We start from the raw sequence: 6,154 nt of genomic DNA on the forward strand, positions 1-6,154 counted from the left end.
ACTCCCTCCCTCCCTCTCTCTTTCTCACACACACTCTATCCTGTCAGGGCATTTCCTGGGGTTAGAATTCCTTGTAGGATCAGTGTTAGGAGGGGATGTTTAGGATGGAGGGGGGAGGACTTTTGGGGGAGGGGCAGGGGGTGGGGAAGGCAAAATGAAACCAGCGTCAACACTCAAAGGAAACACACTAAAAGTGTGTGTGTTTGTGTGTCTGTGTGTGTGTGTAGGTGTGTGTGAGTGTGAGGCATGAGTTCACCTCTCAGCTTGTTCAAAACACAACAGATATCAAACTAATGCGGGAGGAAATGCAGTACATCGTCAGAAATTCGTTATTGGGGTAAAAAAAGAAAAAGTGCATTTAAATATAAAAGAAAATTGCACTAAAATACATTTATTCCCTTTCAATAACCGACGCTCCCGTCTGAGCTATTTATAGAACGTCTTCAAATGTTTTGAAGGCTCAGATCCTCTTGAAACATCTGATGGATGAATCTAAGAACAGACCCAAGACATGGACGCCCCAGGGAGCCGGCGTGAGGCCGCGTGGCGTGTGAGAGGGGCGTGTGTCAGCTCACGGTGCTATCAGAGGCACCCGTCTGTCTGGTCAATGAGGGCGATAAAAGGACCCTCTCCCCTGGCGACCGTAACTCAGACCCCCCTCGCCCTGAGCCGGGGTCACTCTGGGGGAGGACTCTGGGGAAATCCCTCTAACGCTCATCCACGCTCTAACACAGGAGAGGGGGGGGGGGGGGGGGGATTGGGGGGGCACGGCATGGGGGTCTTTGAGGCTCTGAGATTCAATAACAGGGGAAAGGGGGCGTACGACCGGCACGGACAGAGCTTCGTTGGACCCCGAAGGATCTGTTGATCCTTGTGGACGTCCTGCGTTGTTCTACGTTGGGAACACGTCGTTGTTCTACGTGTTTGTCTCCATGTCAGCGCTGAGAGCTCGTCAGCCACCAGGGGGAGGAGGAGTCAGGACCGGGGGGGGCCTTCTTTAAGAGAGGGGAGCCCCCCTCCCCCCCCCCCCCCCCCCGCCCCCCCAAAACCCCCTCAGGGGCCGCTCTGGAACCAGCATGTTGCACAACTTTTATCTGCAACGAACATGGAAGATATTTACTTTTTCTTTTTTTTTTCTCCCTACCGCCTACCATAATGTGTGATAGATAGCCGAACACCGCCCAGCTGGAAACCATTTCAGGGCCGTTACTGGGAACCGACATTTAAACACTGGTGGGGGGGGGGGGAAGAGGAAAGGGGGGTTGCCCAAGTGTAGAGGGGTTTGAGTGTGTATGTATGTGTGTGTGTGTTTGTGTGTATGTGTGTGAATATATGTGCGTGCGTGCATGTGTGTGTGTGTGTGTGTATAAGTGTGTGAATGTATGTATGCGTGTGTGTGTGTCTGCGTTTGTATGCGCGTGCATTTGAGCGTGTGCAAGTGTGTGTGCGTATGTGCGTGCGTGTTGGTGAGTGCGTGTGCGCGTGCGTGCGTGTGTGCATATGCATGTGTTTATGTGTGTGTGTGTGTGTGTGGTGTGTGTGCGTGTGTGTGTGTGTGCGGGGGGGATAGGGCTGAGGAACGAGGGGGAGGGGTTGTGGGTGCATGCCGGGCATTCCTGAGGTGTTATCAGCTCGGCTCTGTTCCCTGGGAGCGCGGGAACACACAGGGCTGCAGGGTCTGCAGCACCTGAGGCTTACCTGCTGGCCCCGCACCAACCAGGGGGATGGGTTCATCAAACACTGCATCTACAGCTGCATCCACATCCATCTAAGACTTAGATATAAATATTTAGAAAACTTTGATCTCTAGATTAACCACTAAATGTTTGAGCATAACTTCATCATATCATCATTACCCTTGTGGGACTAGGCTCTTCAAAACACACTTTTAGAGGAGTGGGTAGGTCTAGAGGACCTACCCACTCCTGTAGAGGAGCAGGTAGGTCTTCTAGACTCGAAAAGACCTACCTACTCCTCTAGAAGACCTACTCACTCCTCTATAGGAGCGGGTAGGTCTTCTAGACTCGAGAAGACCTCCCAGCTCCTCTAGAAGACCTCCCAGCTCCTCTAGAAGACCTCCCGCTCATCTAGAAGACCTCCCAGCTCCTCTAGAAGACCTCCCAGCTCCTCTAGAAGACCTCCCAGCTCCTCTAGAAGACCTCCCAGCTCCTCTAGAAGACCTCCCTCTCCACTACAATCAGTTGCTGCGAGGTCTGGCAAACGTTGGAGCGTTTCACTCCCATAAAAGTGCGTTTGAGAAGCCTGCGTGCATGGGATAGATTACTGGTTTCCTGTTCTGGTCTTGCTAAATGAGAACGAGTAGAGGAGTGATGGAGAGATTGAATTACAAAATAGCCGCAGTCAAGGTCCTACGACTTGTTTTTCCCTCCTGAACGGAGATCCTGGACAGGAGAGAGAGAGAGGGTTTTAGGGAATTTTGATTGATGAGGTAATCCATCTGGCTCCTCAGGCCGGGAAGTAGAGGAGAGAGCAGAGATAAACAGAGTAGGATGGGAGAGCTGATATGCATCTTAGACTCTGGAACTGGTAGGGAGGAGGGGGAGGAGGGGAAGGAGGGGGAGGGTGGGGGAGGTGGAGAGGAGGTTGAGAGGGGGAGGAGGGGGAGGAGGAGGGGGAGGAGGTGGAGAGGAGGAGGAGGAGGAGGAGGAGGAGGAGGAGGAGGAGGAGGAGGCGGGGGAGGGGGGGGGGGGGGGGGGGGTGGAGAGGAGGTGGAGGTGTCTGCTGGATGTCAGCATATCCGTCTGTCTTAAGGTGCACGTCAGTCTGGCTTCTCTCAGAGTCCAAGTGAACCGGGCTGTGGGCCCTGTGTGTGTGTGTGTGTGTGTGTGTGTGTGTGTGTGTGTGTGTGTGTGTGTGTGGAGGGGGAGCGGGTGAGCAGCCTGGGCTGTGGATGAAAGAATGACGCAAGCAACACCAGCATACAGCGCTGAAACAAACCAGATGGGCTCTCCCTCTTTCCCGCTCTCTCTATTCTCTCCCTCTCTGTCTCTCTCCCTCTTTCCCTCTCTGTCTCTCTCTCTCTCTCTCTCTCTCTCTCTCTCTCTCTCTCTCTGTCTCTCTCTCTCTCTCTCTCTCTCTCTCTCTCTCTCTCTCTCTCTATATATATATATATATATATATATATATATATATATTCCTGTGATGCGGATTCAAACCCCGCCCCTTTTAGGAACCATAAACTTTGCATTAAAGGTTGTAAAAGTTGTATTTATTTTTTGTATTATATTCACTGAACAGAGGAGGGAACGATGGGAACCAGATATATTGTTGTGTTTCTAACCACTGAGTTATATAGGAGGAAGAACGCAGGTGTGGTGTCTCTAAAAGCTGATTTAACTTATGAGTAATTGAAGTAACATTTTGAGCTTGTTTTGAGTTGGTGGATGGCTTCACTGGTCAACATGGAGCCTGGCATTCACATCTAACATCGAACACCTACCATCGAACATTAACATCTAATATCATCTACCAATAACATCTAATATCATCTACCAATAACATCTGACATTATTATTAAACATCTACCATCTCAAACATCCAACATCAACAATTAATGTCTAACATAAACATCTTACGTCTAACACCTAACATCTAAGATTGACATCTAAAAATTAACATCTCACATTTAACATTAATCTCAAACATTAACATCTTACATCTCACATCTGCTCCTAACTGTTTGTGATCCTCGTTTGGTTTTGGTAGGCAAATGACTGCCAATAGTGGCTCATGGCATGCGGGCACTCACGGCATGCGTGCAAACACGGACACACACAAAAACACACACACACACACACACACACACACACACACACACACACACACACACACACACACACACACACACACACACACACACACACACACACACACACACACACACACACACACACACACCAACAAACAAACAAACTAACACAGAGCAGGAAACGAACCCTCTTCTAAATATAAACAATCATATGCTACGAATAAAAACGAAGCCTGAATCCGCAGTCAGGAACTGCCGCTCAGTCGCCGTATCTCACGGCTTTTCCGTAACGCTGCCCCCTGGTGGTAAGTCGGCTTCGATCAATCACAAGGATTCACCTCCCTAAGATGGTTTACTTTACTGCAATCTCTGAAGATCTTATTTATTTAAATGAGAGAGGAATGGTAGGTTCTGGATGTTCTCGGAACATCAGTGAAGGTCTGTCCCATTTTGAATAGTTTTTAAATACCGGCCTAGCAATGATTACAGTTGTAGAATTTAGCTGAGCTACTTCAAAAATAACATAATCAGTCAAGTAGGAGCTACCTTTGAAGAAGATTTTAAATACACATTTTAGATCCAAACATCCGCTGTAATTGATCAAGCGTTCCACCCAGAGGAATATCATGATTTCCTCTAAGATCTTCAGAATCTTCAAATGACATCCGTCTACATAAGCGTATTTTACAACTGCATACTGGAAAAAACGTGTTTAGGAAAATGTCTTAAATCATGTGAAAGTGCTCTAGGAGAATGGTGATGGTCAGGGTTGGTTCTTTCCCGTTCAGGTGAGACATTCACTCGTTTGTAACAGTAATTCCAGTAGCTTTAACATACTGTGTCTAGTCATAAACCCAGTTTTTACGGATACTCATCCACTGGCCGCAAACCTGGCCCTTGACTCCATTTCTAGCTCTGAAAATGATTGTGACCCCAACTTTAACATTTGTGCATCATGCTTCATCGCAAATTGTTTTCACCCAATCAGCATCTTAGGTTTATCGACGCCCGGTGACGTCATCGAATCGCTCCGCTGCACACTTAGTGATTAGTAGTAGTTTGTTCTTGGCTCTGAATCATTAGGAAGTCAGTTCGTATTTTACAGGACGTCTATGAGATCTTCTAAAAGATTGTTTGCTCATATGGATGATAAAATATGTTGTTTCTGATCACCTGGTTTTGGTGTTTTCATGTCCACCAGGGGTCGGCATCGAGCCGCGTCTCATGTTTCCATGATACGTGACCTTCCACAGTAGTGTGGGATACATTTTAATCATACTTGGAAATTAGTGACAAGTCATTAAACAACAGCCCTCTCAAATTTTTTTTTGATTTTATGTTTTCTTTTAATGTTTTAATTGTTTGTAACGCTTATATGTTTTAGATGATACTCCACTCTGCTGAACGATCTCGAGGTAGGTTAAGGATTCACAACGGGCCACAGAAGACCTCCTCACGACGACCTTCGAAGTTTCTAATTACTTACGAAAAGTTTCCGTTCCAAGGAACTACATTCTTTTAATCCCATAGTTGGCCGCGAGATGGCGGAGTTGGACCGAACCTCCATAATGTCGTCCGTCACGTCCATCAAACCAGAGACACCAGAGAATCCTAAAATTATCCGTCACTCAACCAGCACATAACGGGTCTCAGTGAAGAGGTTAATATGGAGTTTGTGACATTATTTAGAAATAGTGAACATTCCTAAAAATGGACTGACAGCTGTCTTCTGGAAAATATAAATAGGCTTATACAGTAACAATAGAAAAGCCGTTGTTTGACCACCTTTTTAACGAGGGGAACCCGTTTGGGCCAGGCTGAAGATAACTTTGGTCCATAAGGAGCCTGTAGGCTTATGAACATCATACATACAGCGATATATTCACCCTTTCCTCGGCTGATAAAGACAGAGAAAAATACGTTTATACTGCGCGTTCATACTGCGCATCATGCAAAGTCCTGAATCCCAATCTGGACCTGGTTTACGGCCCCATGTTTAGACCTGAGATCCACCTTGGGCCAGGTTCCGTTAACCTGAGGACACGTCTCCACTGGCTGTCAAAAACCGCCGGTGATATGACGGCCCCAGAATAGGTTTAATCCCCCCCCCACACACACACACACACACACACACACACACACACACACACACACACACACACACACACACACACACACACACACACACACACACACACACTCCTAGATCACTAACGTATCCAGCATGTCCCCAACGTACACGTAGGGCCTACCACACGTATTGTTGCAACATCTAAGGGTTTGGATACTGGTTCCAGGGTTCCAGGCTAGCCGGTCGAGGTGGGAGGGACCCCCGCTGCTGACGTCACCAGCAGCACCAGTTGGCTGAGGCTGGAGTCAGCGTCT

The sequence above is a fragment of the Gadus morhua genome, chromosome 13, assembly GCF_902167405.1.
Source record: "Gadus morhua chromosome 13, gadMor3.0, whole genome shotgun sequence".
Classification (NCBI taxonomy): Eukaryota; Metazoa; Chordata; class Actinopteri; order Gadiformes; family Gadidae; genus Gadus; species Gadus morhua.